Source organism: Macaca nemestrina, chromosome 5 (assembly GCF_043159975.1).
Source record: "Macaca nemestrina isolate mMacNem1 chromosome 5, mMacNem.hap1, whole genome shotgun sequence".
NCBI classification, from domain to species: domain Eukaryota; kingdom Metazoa; phylum Chordata; class Mammalia; order Primates; family Cercopithecidae; genus Macaca; species Macaca nemestrina.
Window position 1 is genome coordinate 48,893,436 of NC_092129.1, and position 16,111 is coordinate 48,909,546.

Here is a 16,111-nt window from a genome sequence, read left to right on the forward strand (position 1 = left end):
CACCTACTGAGTGACAGGAAACATCTGCTGCGAGGCAGGGACTGAGTCCTCCCAGAAGTTTGTCTGAAGATTCAAACCTGTGAGAAAAGACCTTGTACATCGTCAGGGAATGAAGCTAGGAAAACATTCCTCCATTATGCTACCCCCGAGCTTCACTTCTAGAGCACACACACGACTGGCGACGTGCAGAGGAGATTTTCTAGTGTGTTTTCATGCATTTTAATAGATGATCTTTAAGTACTTATATCCTTTGTCCTACTTGCAACTGGATTAAGAAAAACTCTCAACTTTTCCCCTGCTTTCTGCAAGTGGAACAAAAAGAACACATGAAATTGCTTACATAAAATATTCAAAAGAGCACTCAGAGGAAATGGTATTTTTTTAAACCAACAGTATTAAAATACCATAAAACAGGTATGCAAATCTATGCAATAACAGAACCTAAAACAAATTCTGAATTGAAAGAAAGTCAGCAAATAACCAGTTGGCACTCAACAAAGGGGCTTCATATAAATAAAGATTTATCAAATTTGCAGCGCAAGAAGGTTGAAGTCTCCACATTGAATATTTAATTAAATGGTTACTAAACCTGGCTATGCATTAGAATCAGCAAGGAAAACTTCTAAAAATACAGATTCCTGGGTGGCCACAGGGCAAATCAGTGCAGACTAAAACAGCATCACTGGGACCCCAAGAATTTATGTTTTTACCAAATCTACAGAAGCCAAGTCTACAGCCAGCTTTGTGCCACTGAACCCTGATGAGCATTTGGAAACCAGCATTTCTGTTCACCAAGTAATTATCAAACTTGGTTTCTTCCTTCCAAGACTATTCCAATCAATTGCTCCTCTTACAGGAAAGCTTTTCAGGATTTTCTTCACTAGTACAAAGGCAAATCTGTTATGGAACGAAGCCAATTAATATCTCACCTAAGTGATTTATTCACTTGCCTATTTTCTTCTGTGAATTTGATCAAAAAGGCTATGTCCATTTATTTTGTATGATAACATCCTTTGAAGTTAAAAATGGAAAAATCAAGGCCATTTTTGGACAACTGTTTTAAAAATAATGCATCACAATACAGGAAAAAACTGGAGGTGAGCAGGTTATTTGTCTGAGTCATTTAGGGAAATTGTTTCCAACGTATTCCTTGTTTTGCTTGTATAAACACTTTACAAATCATCTTCATGGTCCATCTCTTTTCTCAAAATGCTCAACATTTATTGTGGTGGTTTAATTGGGTGGTCTCCAAAGGCTTGTATAAAAATTTTTTTGAAAGAGCTTTAAAAAGACATTAAAGCAAAAGAGTAAAATTCTTCCAGATGATTCTTCCTTTGCGCCTACCCATCTCACAAACGAACAATACCAATTTATGTATTCAAAGAGGCAGGGGTTCTTCTGCTTCCCAGGAAAGGGTGCACATAACGTGAGGTACGCAAACCAGGCAGTGAAGTAGCTTAGCTTCATTGTGAAAATATTCAAATTATCACAAAAAGAAAGCGATTCCTTTCTGAATTCAACAATACTCCTTGGCCTCCGAGGGCTCACACAGGAGCTTATTCTTAAGCTGTTCAATGTAAGCAGCACTCGTGAAAGAGGAGAACTCTGGCAGGGAGGAGATCAAGTCCCTCAGCTTTTCCCACCTGCCATCTCTGCGCCAGTCTAATGCTTAAATAGTTAACAATACAACAGAGAGCCCGAGGCAGGCCCGACCTGCGGGGAAAATCATGTGCAGTATATGACGATTTAATAAAGCAGAGAAGAGACAGGAAAAATAACACATCTTAGTTTGACAGGATGCTACTTGCAGACTGCTTTTCAGGTCAGAATTTAATTTCTAAAGCAGAGGGAAAAAAGGGTTTTCATAACGTCAATTATTCTTTTTTAAGTATGTGGTTAAAAATGACCCTATAAAATTAAACAATCCTACAGATAAATGTTTCCGAGTTCCAGAGTAACAAGAATCACATTTTTCTAGGAGTGAAGACTGGCAGATGCTAAACAGATTAGTTAATTGTTTTAAATGAAGGGGGAAATATTTTTTGGTAAGTTTATTTATTCGTTGATGACAAAAACCAAAGTTTCACAGATCTAGGGTTTATGAGTTCCAGGATGTGTTTTTGCTGTCACAGTATGTTTTTCTAGGCATTTGCTTCTGAGAACAGCATTTAAGAACATGTCTTTTTCTCTCTTAATGAACTGGTTTAGCCGCCTGCTGGGCATTCACTGAAACCCACATTGAACAAAGGGATTTCCTTCCAGTTTCAGCTCATTCACTTCTAGCGACTCCTGATTTTACTTAAGCAAATTCTCCAAACTGACTTTTTTATTTCTAATGATTTGAGTGGGAAAGAATTGGGCAACCCTCAAACACTGGGAAGTCTGCCCTGGTTCTCAGTGAAAGAATCCTCTAGACTGACCATGTACAAGGTTTGTTTTTGTAAAGTCTCTCGAATGTGTTTTAGTTTCCAGATGGAAAGGAGCCCACCCGGTTTGATGGATTACAGACAACTAAATTTTATTTCAGCAAGACGGATCATGGTGAACAATGAGACTGTATCTTTGAAATGAAGACCCTGAGTGGGATATTCAGATTCACCTCCAAGCAATGATGTCATTTTAAAGGTGACACTGAGGGGCATGGTATTAAGGGGTCACTCGACGTTGGAACAGATTTGTGGGCCTGGCAGCTGGTCTTCTACCTTCTCCCATTATACATGATCTCCCTGGGGGACCCCATGCATAACCCAAGGTTACCATTACTCCTTGAAGTCAGAAGCCTCCCAAATCTCTATCTTCAATCCCGAACTTTCTTTCAAATTCCAGACTAATACATCTGCCTCCCTCCTGCAACTCTTGGATACCTTGCAGTGCCCCTTCAAGGTCACATGGTGGGCTTCAAACGTTAACCCGCAGACTTGCTCCTCCTCCAGCACTGCCTGTTCTAATGGCACCGTTATGCAATAGCCATCAGGGCTCCCGGATCCTCACCAGGTGATGGCTACTGTTTTACGAACTTTACTTAATACCCTTAACAACCACATGAGTAAGTAGCATTAACCCTATTTGACTAATGGGGAAACTAAGTCTTAGAAGTTGTGCTGATTTGCCCATGATCCTACAGCCAGCAAGCAGTTAAGCTGGGCTGTGAATCCAGGGTGCATGTCAAAAGTCTACCTCTTCCCATGTCACTTTCCAGCCTCTCCAAACTTAGAAGCTCTGCAGTCTAGATTGTTCTCAGAGATTAAGCTTTACAACCTTATTGTCTCTCAAATCTGTTTCCTTCTCTTAATTCCCATAGCTACCTACTGTTCGAGTGATGTTTTGCCTTTATTAGGGCCTCCAAATTGGGATAGCACGACAACTTTGGAATTTTACTTTGTTTGAATTCCCAGTGATTTTCCTTTCTAGCTCATTTAAAACAGGTGGCAGCCTTTGTAATCCCTTGTATTTTCATCCAGCTGGAGACAGAAGCATCCTGAAGAAGTCTGTCTTTGTTAACAATATCTAAACCTAGAGAAGAAATTCTGCTGGACTTCTGGGAGGGGAGAAGGAAAAGCAGAGGAGAAGCTGCCAAAATGACACTCTCCCTACCATCTCCCCATGGCCAACCCCCCCATCCCAGGGCCTGATAAGGAGATATGTCAGCCCCCAGCAAGAGAGGCCCTTGCAACCCTCTGTTCCCTAAGGCAATGAGTAGAATCCTTGAGAAGACAGCTACGTGAAGAGTGTGCCTCGGGAGGCCAGAGCTGAGGCAGGAGGTTTCCAGCCCTCACTGGCGACCCTGAGGCAGACAGCTACAAGGATTCAATAAATCACTACTTTGATAAACTGAAGGTCAGAGGTGGGTTCCTCATCTTCCAGAGGCCATGAAAATCTCCAGGTCCTAGGACACACTCCATGGGGGAAGGGGAAGCACCTAAAACTTACTGACATGAAATTTCCTCTAGGTTGGCAGAATGCGAACTGGAGTCCGTTTTCATTATGGTGAATGAAAACAGTAATGCTCCTTGCATACTTGACGATCTGAGGTGAAATGCAGACTTGTGGGGTGCCTCAATAAAGTGCAGAATCTTAGAACAGCACATATCTGTGCTATAGACTAGCTGCAACTGCTGGAACTGGAGCTGATCTAGTTTTCAAAAAAAGCCACCGCTCGGTTAGAGAGACGAGCACGGACTCTGCTTAGGCTCTGGTGACCTAGGGCAGAGGGGTGGGGTGGCGGGGAGGGCAGCAGGCTTATGCTTTAAAACCCTGAGGCAGATAGAGAAGGAAGGAAGGAAACAAGGGCAGATGTTAGAGTATACTCACAAGATTAACTCCTCTGATTCCTATGCAAATACCTAGAAAGGGAGAGACACACAAAGTTATCTTTAAGGTCTTTATCATCAACTCTGAATTGCTAAAATAAACAAAAACACCCAAGTAGCAGGGGGAGGGGGGAACGGAAGTCGACTTGGAAGAGGAAAGAGAGCAGCTGGTGCTGCTGAAGTCATGAGATCCAGGACACCCCTGTTTCCCAAGCCTGGACGTGCCTCCCAGCGTAGCATGCTGGCACGGAGCGGGAGGGATGATTTCCATAAGATGGAAATGATTGCGTGCTGGAAAATGAGGTGCTTTAGGGGAGAGAAGATTCCTAACCCAGAGGAAAGGATATAAATCTTTAATATGTCACATTTGTTGACTGTAAGATGTTGCAGTAATGGTCGGTACTTGCAGCACCAAATGGGCACGTCTAAGGGGTCCGGGCTTTGAAATCAGTCATGTTATCCAAACAAATTCCACTTGAGCTCCATGGCTGAATGTCTGAGACCTTCAGAAGAAGCTTATAAAGGCCCTGGTGGAAACTGAAGAGGATTTTAGATACGCCAAAGATGTGCTGGCCATTACACAGAGACTAGAACTTTTAGTGGCGAGAGCTCTGGCTGGGAGAACCTCACATTCCTAAGAATCAGCAACCAGGGACCCCATTTTCCTGCCAAGTAGGCACACTATTAAATCTGATGGGCATGTCCAGGGGAAAGATGACCTGGGAAAGGAGTTGCTCGGGGAGCAAGTGCCCTGTCGCAGAGGCAGAGATTGCCAAGATGGTCTGCTAGGGATTGAGGCACAAAGCCCCCTCTATCTACTTTAGTTATAAGGAGGTGGGAATGCTGTGTTAAATTGTACCCAAGAAGATAACTCATAAGGCAAGGAACATGGAAACTAGGGTGTGTTGGGCAAGTAAGCAGAGGTCGCTTGCTTTACTGAAAGTGGGGCTGCTCTGGTCTCTCAAGGGTCTAGCCTTGGTTGGCACATGCTTCCTTTGTCACACCAGACAGGTGAGACCAAGAAGGGAAGACAGAAAGAGACAGTCAGTGAACACCTGCATGGCCCAGCCCCAACCCCACCACTTAACATGGCAACTACGTACAGGAGGCTACTTTCCAATCTGTGGTGCCCAGAAACTTGGCAGGGATAGGGGGTTTGCATGGGGAGGGATGCTAGAGAATGGAGAACAAGCTCACTCTATTGTCCCAAACTCAATTTTCGTGTGGCTTCCTTTAAACAAGCCACAAGCTCAATGTGTCAGTTAGGTCAGTGGAGAGAGAGATTTCTGCATGCTAGAGGCAGATCCATATTGCTTCCCCAGTCTCTCTGTTTTTGGATGGTTCCCCTTCATTCTAATCACAATGCTGCTGCCAAGGTGATTCTTCTAACATGCAGATATTTTCCTGTCACTTGCCTGTTTGGAATTCTTCAATGGTCCCCTTAGGTTTCTGTCGACTGCAACGAAAAGTCTTGTCTAATCAGAACCACTGAAAGTTTTTAATCAAGAGAGCAATATGTTCAGGCTTGTGTTATAGAAAGAAACTGAGAGAGCAGACATACAGATTATCCTCCTGGATTTATCAGTTATATACATTAAAATGGCCAAACAGTAATTCACATAGCAAAACAAACAAAAAACCCAACTGTGCAGACACACATACACACACACAAGTGCAATAACTGAACTCTGAAGTTCAGTATACAGCTGTTCACAAAGCATTCTAAATCTTCCCTGACTCAGAACAACATCTTCGTGCACTCTGATTTGAATATGTGGTGCAAATGAGAACCATTTTAGGGAAACAACATAAGATGACTATGATCTTAAGGTGGTTTCAATTTACATGGTGATTGTGAGTTTTATGAACCACCTCTAATTCCTACTCCTGGAACAAAAAGTGAAAAATTAACTTGGTAAACGCCACATCATGGATCAATTAAGTTATTCCCCAAATAAAGTATCCTTTGTTATAGTATAAGCCTGCATAATTTCTAGCATTTTAAACATTGATAGAGAAATGTACTTTTTTTCTAATTTTAATGTTTAACACTCCTATGTTATGATCCCCAACTCCCTTCATCCCACCACTGATTTCATTTTAACTTTTGTTTGTTCATGGAGGGAAGTAAGGAAATTTTAATGATATTCCTTAGATAACACATTTTCTTACCTAAAAGTAGTACAATAATGAGTTTTATTCTACCTCAGTCCACTATGCGGCATGCACACTCTACTTAATACTAGGTTGTGTTCCTACAGTTAGTTAAAAAAACCAACTAGCTGGTAGAAAGACGGTGTGGTCTAGTGTACAGGAAACTGGCTTTGGAGTTGGATGGATCTAAGTTCGAATGCTGGCTCTGCTACTTGGAAGGTGTGTAACCTTAGGTAAGTTGCATAACTTCTCTAAGCCTCAGTCTCCATCACCATAAAATGGGTATATCTATATATCTTGCAGAGCTGCTCTACAATTATGCATAACACATGTATATTTAGAGGCACAATGACTGGTACCGAGTCCAAAGTACATGTACGAAGTAGATGTGGCCTGTGAATAAAAAGTGTTAGGGCTGATTTTACACGATGGGTAAGCTCACAACTAGGAAACATGAATAACTTTTTTTGGAGTAACATATATATATATAATAGAAAGTCAGAGTATACATGATGGATTCGCTTCAATCATGTTTCTTTAATGTGGATCATCATGACACAATTCCATCTCCTGGCATGTGTTTATAAAATAAATTTCTACTATCCCTGTGCTTTCACATTTTCTCACATATTTGAGAAATTCCTAGATTCTTAAGCAGTGTAATCCTATTTACTGAGATTTTAATGGCAATATCATGTTTAACTAGAGAAAACAGTTACAAATGGGCCTGGCATGAACTGGTCCTACAGGTGCCATAAAGTTACCCAAATGGTATAATGAAGTGATTGAGGGCGTTTGGGGATTTTGCTACATTTTTTTCCTTCTGAACATATTGGTGGGGGTAGTGGACTAGTTTTAATTAGAATCGTTTGGAGAACAGGAATCCAAACACACGACCTAATATTCTCCTAGTTAGCCTTCCGCCTGAGGCAGCTGTGGACAGCCTTCCTAGAAGTCAGCCTCACGATAAAGAATAGAGCGAGAAGTGGTTTATCTAGTGGGAGGTTTGTGGGGGAATCGAATGTAAGATGGGATATAAGAAAACTTACAAAGACAACTGGAATTTTTAAAAAATACACCATTATGACCTTCAAGGACATTTTGCAAAGAAAAAAAGAAAGTCTGGAGAGAGGCCAAGAGTTATGGTTAAGCAACAGCACTGCAGCTGCAAAACAAGTGAGGGCTGCTTTAGGGTGACATGGCCTTGAACCTAGAATTAATGTATATGACAGGGAAAAACAACAACCATGTTAGATATGAAATTTAAGGCTGGGATTTGGAATCATTATCTTGAAATAGGCGGTTAAAACAAATCCTAATCTTTACATGAGTGGTAGAAAATAAGAAATAAAAGCTTCTGACATATAATGGGCCCCTGGCAACCATGAATTCCCTCAAATAAACACTGGATTGAGCGACATAACCTATTTTATAACTCTAGAAAATTTGGCAAGCTGAGAATCATCTCACATTATGATTTTAGAAGAGTGGTTTAGAGACTCTGAATTGTAACATATGTTACATTCTGGATATCTGATTCTAAATGGTGGACCCTATCTCAGTTTTTTTTCCTAATATTTCCTTAAGATAAAACCATTTAAAAAACACCTTTTTAAAATATAACAGAAAGAGAACAAGAAGTTTCTAGTGAGCAAGTCATGATAAGTAAAAATCAACTGTACAATGCCCATGATTTCTAATTTAAGACAAATAAATAGCAATGATCATTCTTAGCGTGTCCTCTTGATTTTTTTAGAGTGAAAAACAGGCTTTCATTTAAGACCACATCTTAATCCGCCAACCTTATTTTCCCCTCAAAGCCTGAAGTTCCTCAAATGTAAATTCTCTCACAGAGTCTCTTCTGGGACATAAGCCCCTCTCCTGTGGAGGAGGCCAGGGCTCTGGTTTGTGCTGCAATGCGAGGAGAGAATGAGAACAGAGCCATGACTGATGGTGGGAGTGCTGGGGGGCAGGAGTTGGAGGGTTCGGCACAGACATATTTACCTTTCTAAGTGAGGTACAGATGAGTTTCAGATGTGACACGAGACAGAAGCCACATTAGACGTGACAGCAATCCTAAAGAAAAAAACAATATCAAAAGTTTTTTTTTTTTAAAGCATCAAGAAAAAAACACATTGGTACTGTGAATACTGAAATTTACCTAATCAGAATATGAGTTCAAGGATACCAGGGGTCAAAGATCTCTCTCCATCAATATGCTGTGCTATAATGCCATATCCAAGCATTCCAGAGGCACACATTTAACTCCTTAAGGGATCTTTAGTTTTAGAGAGGCTATACAGTGATGTGGTTAAGACCACAGTATGGTGCCAGAAAGCTTAGATTCCAATCTTGGTGCCACCTGGAGCCACTTAGAGACCTCATGCAATTGGTTTTCTCTCTCTACCTCAGCTTCCTCTCCTGTAAAATGGCAATAATGATTACACCCACATCACAAGACCCTTTTGAGAATTAAATAAGCTAATTTGAGATAAATGCTTGACACTGTCTGGTAAGCAGGGAGTATTCATGTATTTGTATTTATTTTTCAGAGACCCCACGTAAAAATACCTCACAGCTTCAAGCAGAAATTACAAGATAATCATGGCTGGGCACAGTGGCTCACGCCTGTAATCCCAGCATTTTGAGAGGCCAAGGCAGGAGGATTGCTTGAGGGCAGAAGTTTGAGACCAGCCTGGGCCACATAACAGGACTCAGTCTCTACCAAAAAAAAATTTTAAAGATAATCAGAACCTTTTTAAGAGTGTCAACTAACCTTTTTAAGAGTGTCAACTAAGAAGAACACTATTCCTTTGGGTAAGGGAAACAAGAACCTCAGCAGGGATGAGGGTGAAGAGGGGGAGGGAAGTAAACACCACTAAAAGACAAAATATGGGGGAAAAAAACACCCCACTTTGGCTTGACTTCAATTTTTTTAAAAAGTCAAGACCACTATTATCAGCAGAGGCCTGGAGACAAGAATTTGCTGTGCAGACCCAATCATTCACCTTGAGATAAGGAAAAGGACAGAAACTGGACAGCAAATGATGAGAGGGCAGCAGCGAAATGTTTACAGACTGAAAAGAGATGGAAATATAGCTTTCAGTGAAAATAATGAAGACAGGAAATAGATCAATAACTTAAACCCATCAACCCTCACCTCCACAGATATAAATTCATTACTGATTAGCAGTGTAATCCAATTGGATGAATACTTGAGCACCAACCCTAAGTAACCTCCTTCTCTGAGTAGCCCACATTTATGCCTTGAACAAAAAGGCTGCTGTTGTATGTGTTTTTAAAATAACAAAACGATATGAATTTGAATCTTACTAATGCAAAAGGCATAAACTTTTAGGTATAAGCTGAGTTGGGATTTTTCCTCCTGAATTGAGGTTTTTCTTTCAGAAAAATGTCTCACTAAAGGAGACAATACGTAATGTTGCAAAGTAAACATTTAAACTACTTAAAATGTACTAAGTATTTTAACAACCTCATTAATATACAAATGATTCATTACAAATGATTAGGTATCTAATTATTACAGATGATCTTTATAATAGTCATATCTGATCTTATACAACTGACACATTAATTTTAAATAGTTCTGTATTTCAGAATAGCTTTCTTGCAACTAAATCTAGTGGTAAGGAGGATATCTTGTTTTCAACGGCTAGATAAATGTTTATTAGGGCTGCTTTATTTGGTCAGTCTGGGTGGATGGGAAACTGTCTAAGAGGGAAATATCTGGTATTTTTCTACTAGGAAGTTAGCTTACATAGATTAACACACATGTAAACAAACAGACATAACATATGTCCATTCCCAAACTTATTTTGAGGGTTTGACTCTTAAGTTACTTGAAATTATTCTTCTGGGATATTACAGCAGTCTTCAGTCTAAAGAAAAAGGCTCTTTTCTGAAGAATCACATAGTTGAAGTTATCTGATTCTACAAGCAGAGCAAGAACAAAATTTTTAACTGCAGTTACTTCCCTGGCCTGTCTGTAGTTCTTTTTTTATTAATGTAGACAAAGATATGCCTCACTGCTGAAAGCTGAAACATCAAATGGAAAAGATGCAGTTTGATTTCCTACATTCCCTCCACTCTCTGCCTCTCCCTACTTCGGTATAAGTCACACAAAATTACTTCCAGAAACTAGGAGGATTGAGCAGCCAAGTTATGAAGCCTAAAGTGCTATGCTTAATGCTTTTTTTTTTTTTATCTTCAAGTTAATACTTATCAGGGTGACAGTCTACCAATGATCAAAGTCATGGTAATTTTTCTGTTTCATGAGAAATCTAAAATCTCAGAATCACAACCCGCTGACTCGATCTTATTTGTAACAACCCACATAAGTGCCTCTTCCTCTAGGAGATTCCTCCTGCAATTCACAAATGTGAATTTCACCTCTACTATTAATCAAAACAGAAATGCAAATAAGTTTCTTTAAAAATAATCTTGGTAGTGAACATAAAACAAAAATAACATGGAGAGTAAAGTATTAGCCCGTTCCTGTACTTGTCTGCTTACTTACTCCCTCCTACAACACTTTCTAAAAATTTCCATTTGATTTTAAGACGTTATTTTCCCAAAAAATGTTGACAATAATTTCCCACTTCAAGCTCTGGCTTTAAAAAGAAATAGGTTATAAGTTGAGAATAGCTAAAAAAAATTGGGTTCGTCCTAGGGTTCTGTGACATCAGACTAGTCAGTGCTTTAGAATCAAAATTTCCCTTAGACTTTTCACTAAGAAGCAAAGCTGTTTGTTTGCTTTATCTGATAAGGAATTCAAAACATGCAGTGGTAGTAAATCTGGTTAAAGAAATTGTCAAGGGAGGTTTTGAGTTTTGCCATTATTTAACATTACATCATAGAATTAAATCATGTAAAATGGCAGCCTTATCCATCTCAATCACTAAATTTGGTCAAGTGAAAGTCTACAAAATTCTAAATGAAAAGCTTTTTCATCTTCTTAATGGAAATATCTAAACATTATATTGAGGTTTATTTTTAGGAAAGAATAACAGAGAAGAGAGCTTGGATCTGAAAAAGAAAAATGCCACACACTGGTGATGCTTCCTTCTAGAGGCTGTGAACTGCCTGACAAACTTGCTAAAGCAAAAAAGGGCGTAATAGTTCTCCACAGAGGGAGAATTTTAAAAAGCAGTAGCAACAATCAGGTAACAACAGACCAATCAGGTCTTCCCAAAATTTAGTATTTGCAGTTGAAACTGGGATAAATAATTACTTTCTAAGGAATGTAGAGAGAGCCAGCAATCCCCATTCATTCAGCCCGCATTTACTGAGCCAAGAGCTCTGCTAGGCTTGAGATATAAAAATGAATACAACACAGCTGCTTTACTTCCAGCTAAAAGAATACACCTAAATAAAGAGCTACAGGGCCATGTGTTAAGTGCTATAATAGAGGTGTACACAAAGGGCTGGGGGCCAAAGGAAGAAGCCATAAATTCTTCCTGGGAAATCAAGCAAGTGAGGGGAGATGTGAAAGAAGGTATCTCAGAGATGTTTCCTTGTGATAAACTCAAGACTTTTTCTTTAGTGTGTACTATAAAGGTGGTAATTTTAAGACTGATCAACTATTGCAATGCCAGGCGCTAATCTTGGTCTACAAGCCAGTTTGTGTTTGATACACACTTCCAGTTACAATATCTCAGGAATATAAATATTTTAAAATAAATATATATTGTAATATTCCCATGCAATGCACACAATCCAGAATGGCATGAATCACTGGCTTGAGTGGCACATAGCTTCCAAGTTCAAAGATGTTTTAAAATATAATGAATGAAAGATGAATTTTAGAGAGTTTCCATATAATATCAATAATGCTTACTGTATCACTGTTTTCTTTTCTCTCAAGGCAAAAATAAAAGAATCACCTGATTATATCATGGTTAATATTTGTTTTTCTCTACTTCTGTGTTTAAAAAAAGAGGGAGGGTAGAGAATCAACTTCTACTTAACATTATTTATTATGCAGACCATATTCCTACTTATAACATAGTTGTGACAAAACCTCCATTGTTCATTACACACTAGCCCCAAACTTGAGTAATTCTAATGTAAGCATGAGAAACTCCCGTCTCCTTTGGGGTGAATTTCCCAATTCCTCTGTGTTAAATTGAGGTCTAATTTTCCCTGTGCCTGGTTTTCACAAGAAGGTCCATTCCACCCCATGTGCTCCTTTTCAGCTGTCAATAAACAGAGGCAGTGAATTCCCCACGGCTTCACAAAGCTAGTTAGGCAGAGCCATTCATTCCTTCAGGAAAACAGGGCATTGATTTCAGCGAGTTCCCAGGGAGCAGCTGCAACAAAGAGATCAAAGGCCCACCTCTCTTTCCCTCCATTGCTTTCATTAGGCCCAGCCCAGACAAACAGCGACAGGTTTCCTTGAGACAAGGAGAGGGCCCAGCAGACCACCTCATGGTTCAATTCAAATTCATCCGTTTCCTACATTCCAGTGACAGTCCAGAATGCTAACCATGACAAACCAGCACAATCACCCGGCATAATATACTGCTCGCTAGTTCATCCAAGGTCAGAGGGAGAAAACAAGCACGGGGGGGAAGTCCTCTGCTTCTAGGGCCTGCTGAGCTTCAATGGCCCCCTGACATTCCATAAATAAACTTCTCCCTCTCACTCTCCCTTTCTTCCTCCATCCTACAACCCTACAAGCGACGGTCTCACTGAATAATCTGCAACTTCTTTCATGTCACCATATCCAAACTATATGGAAACTTTATTCTCAGTTGAATAGTTCGTTCTAATAGTCAGAGGAAGATGGCTATACATGCAGCCTCTATTAGTTCACTGCTGTGCTAAAGCCAGTCTGCTACACCTAGTAAGCTACTACAACGTGATGAATTCAGAGCTGCAGTTTCTAGGGTTACCTTAGTAAGGGTTGATCTCCAGAGGTGCAGTTTCTAGGATTACCCAAGGGGTGATCTCCAGGGAAGGCAACACAACTTAAAGATGGAGTTAGTTTGCATAAATTCTGTTTGTACAACAAAAGTGTGAACAGAGATATAACAGTTTTTTTTTTTTTTAATTGGATCCAGGTAATCACCCAAACTGGTTAATCCAAGCTCCTGTGTATAAATGAGTTGTGTGTTTGTTGGGGTGAGGATGGTTAGTCAAGGGGAGAGGAGAGAGCAAGAGGGACTATGAAAGAAAATGAATTATTCTGACTGGTTTACCTACACGGAACAAATATAATTAAGAGGTTTCCAAATTCACCATTCATTTCTGAATTGCTTATTTCACACCTTCATGGAAGTCTATGACAAAATGCCTTTATTTCATTGTGCTCATTCCATTTGTCACTAATCCTGAGTATACATGGGAATCGGTGGGTTAAGTTTCAAAATTGTGAAACCAAAAATAAAATAAACAATATTGGAATGAAAGGCATGAACCCACTGGGTGAGGCAGAACACAACCTTCCCACGTGCCCACAGGCGTCAGTACTGACCTCGGTAGTGGGGTGGAGGGGAGGTCACCAGTGACCTCCAGGGCCATCTATTCACCAATTACTCACCTTGAACTGTCAAAGATGCTATTTTGTATAGAGAGCTGAACAGCCCTCAAGGAGTAAAGACATTCCTTATATTCAAATTAGGACAGAAATGGACTTTGCATATACAGAACTCTCAACTGCACAGGAAAGGTAGCTTTGACAAAAATGGTGTGACAATTAATTAGGAACCTTAAAGCTAACTCTGGCAATGACTTGCTTTGGGCCTAGGGGACACCTTTAATCCCTCTGTCTTCCCACTCTTCCCAAATGATGACAGAAATATCTGTGAAGAATTCTTTGTGGCAGTCCAATGAAATAACCATTCCTCAAAAACTATGTATCTTGTCAAAGAAACCGGCTTATGAGTAGAACTTCCTTATATAATGATCACTCTGTAACTCAGTAGAGATTCTCTGGAAACTCGCTACATTTCTCTAAATCAAATTGTTTTTTGTAAAGCACTCAGGAAAAATACTACTGAAAGAAAGTCTATGGCAAATGACCAAAACCACTTATCAATCCATTTATGTATCTTTCAAAAGCATTTACAAAACACTGAGAAATATTATCCACTGGATCTCTGCCTCAACCACCTGAGAGAGATGGTTTTATTAATCTATTTTTGAATGAGGAGATATTAGGCTCAAGAGAGGTAAACTGACTTGCCAAAGTCATGGAACTAATAATCAGCAGTTAAAACTTTAAATTCAAGTATTCTATCTTTGAGTCTCATGCTGTTTCCATTATACCAGCTACCATGTACTGGGGATACAATTATTCACTGAAGTTCTCTTACCAAGGCTATATTAAATAAGTCATCCTGGTTTTTGAGGCCAATGCATTGTACCACTTCCATTCAACGAGATAGTTGCTTAAGCGTATGGACTCCGGAGTCAGATCTGTATTTAAATTTTAGTGTCACTTTGTAATAAGTTCATAAATTAAACAATTAACAATATATTTGGAACCTTAGTTTCCCTATTTGTAAAAGAGGACTAATAACCTCACAGGGTTTGTGGAGGATCAAATTAGATAACTTATATAAAGCTCCTAAAACAGTGTTGACATACAACAAAAGATCAACAATTATAGCTATTATCAATGCTGAAAATCAAAACAGTGTAAAGCTTGTTAAAAGGAAAAATTTCTTTTAAAGAAAAAGACATAAAATTTAACATCCAGTCTCTAGATTGCATGATTCCTTGCATTAAAAGTTTAGCTTTCAAATCTAGGATTTTATGGGGGGCAACTAATGAACTAAGATCAAACTATTATAAAAGAGAAAGAAACTACTATACAAAACAGAAACACTAATTGAAGTGTCGTTTTAAAAGGCTAATTGAGGCAAATCCTTGCTACTATAAAGCAGCAGTGTGGTTTTTCTGCACAATTCAGCTTTACTTCTTGCCACTTAGCCATTTCAAGTAGAAATGTATTGGTAACAGGAAGATATTCACAGACTGTTACCACTTGAAGAGAAAAATACACACAGGGATATTTGTTGTCTGTAGACAGTGCTTTCATGTTTTTAAAGAACTAACACACATCTTACTTCATTGACCCTCACATTACTAAGAGAAAACAGATTAATTTTCTAGCACAAGAGAAGACTGCCAGTGGTAAACAGCAAACCTTATTTTTTATTCCTTGTCTCATTTTTCATGACACCCTATTACTGGGTGGTGGCATAGAGATGCCACAGTACAGGGTGTACAGAATACTGTGGGAAGACAGAGGCCACTAAAACTGGGAGAACCAGAAAAGGTTTTGCAGAGAAGGTGACATTTATCCAACCTTTTATCTAGTACAGACATACTTCTGGAATATTCCTGGTCGCCCTTGAGCCTGAGATTTCTTTTTTTTGTTTGTTTTGGTGAATTCTGAATATCTCATTCAGTGATTTAGTTCTCCTTATACTGCTTTTTGTTCATTTGAAAACTTAAATGGATGCCCTCACCCCCTTTTAAAAATTTCATCCAAGGCCTTGATATTAAAGAGGCCAGGAGCTGAAGCCACTATTGTTTGACTTAATAATATTAATATGTAAGGCACCTTTTGATTCTACAGTTCTGTGACTTTTAAAATGACTGCTTGTTCTGTAATAAGT

General features: G+C 39.4%; 1 protein-coding gene across 37 annotated transcripts in view; it reads right to left on the minus strand.

Annotated features, from left to right (window-relative positions):
* Positions 1 to 16,111, minus strand: part of LOC105465763 (PLAG1 like zinc finger 1) — a 114,387-nt gene that overhangs the window by 17,919 nt on the left and 80,357 nt on the right. For 5 of the 37 annotated variants that reach the window (XM_011714355.3, XM_011714356.3, XM_011714388.3 and 2 more), the window contains 2 exons: positions 4,312 to 8,540; positions 4 to 302 (listed from right to left, as the gene is read on the minus strand). The gene's annotated coding sequence lies outside the window, so the exon portion shown is untranslated. The remainder of the gene's footprint in view (positions 1 to 3; positions 303 to 4,311; positions 8,541 to 16,111) is intronic. The other 32 variants (XM_011714382.3, XM_011714383.3, XM_071096549.1 and 29 more) reach the window with 16 other exon arrangements.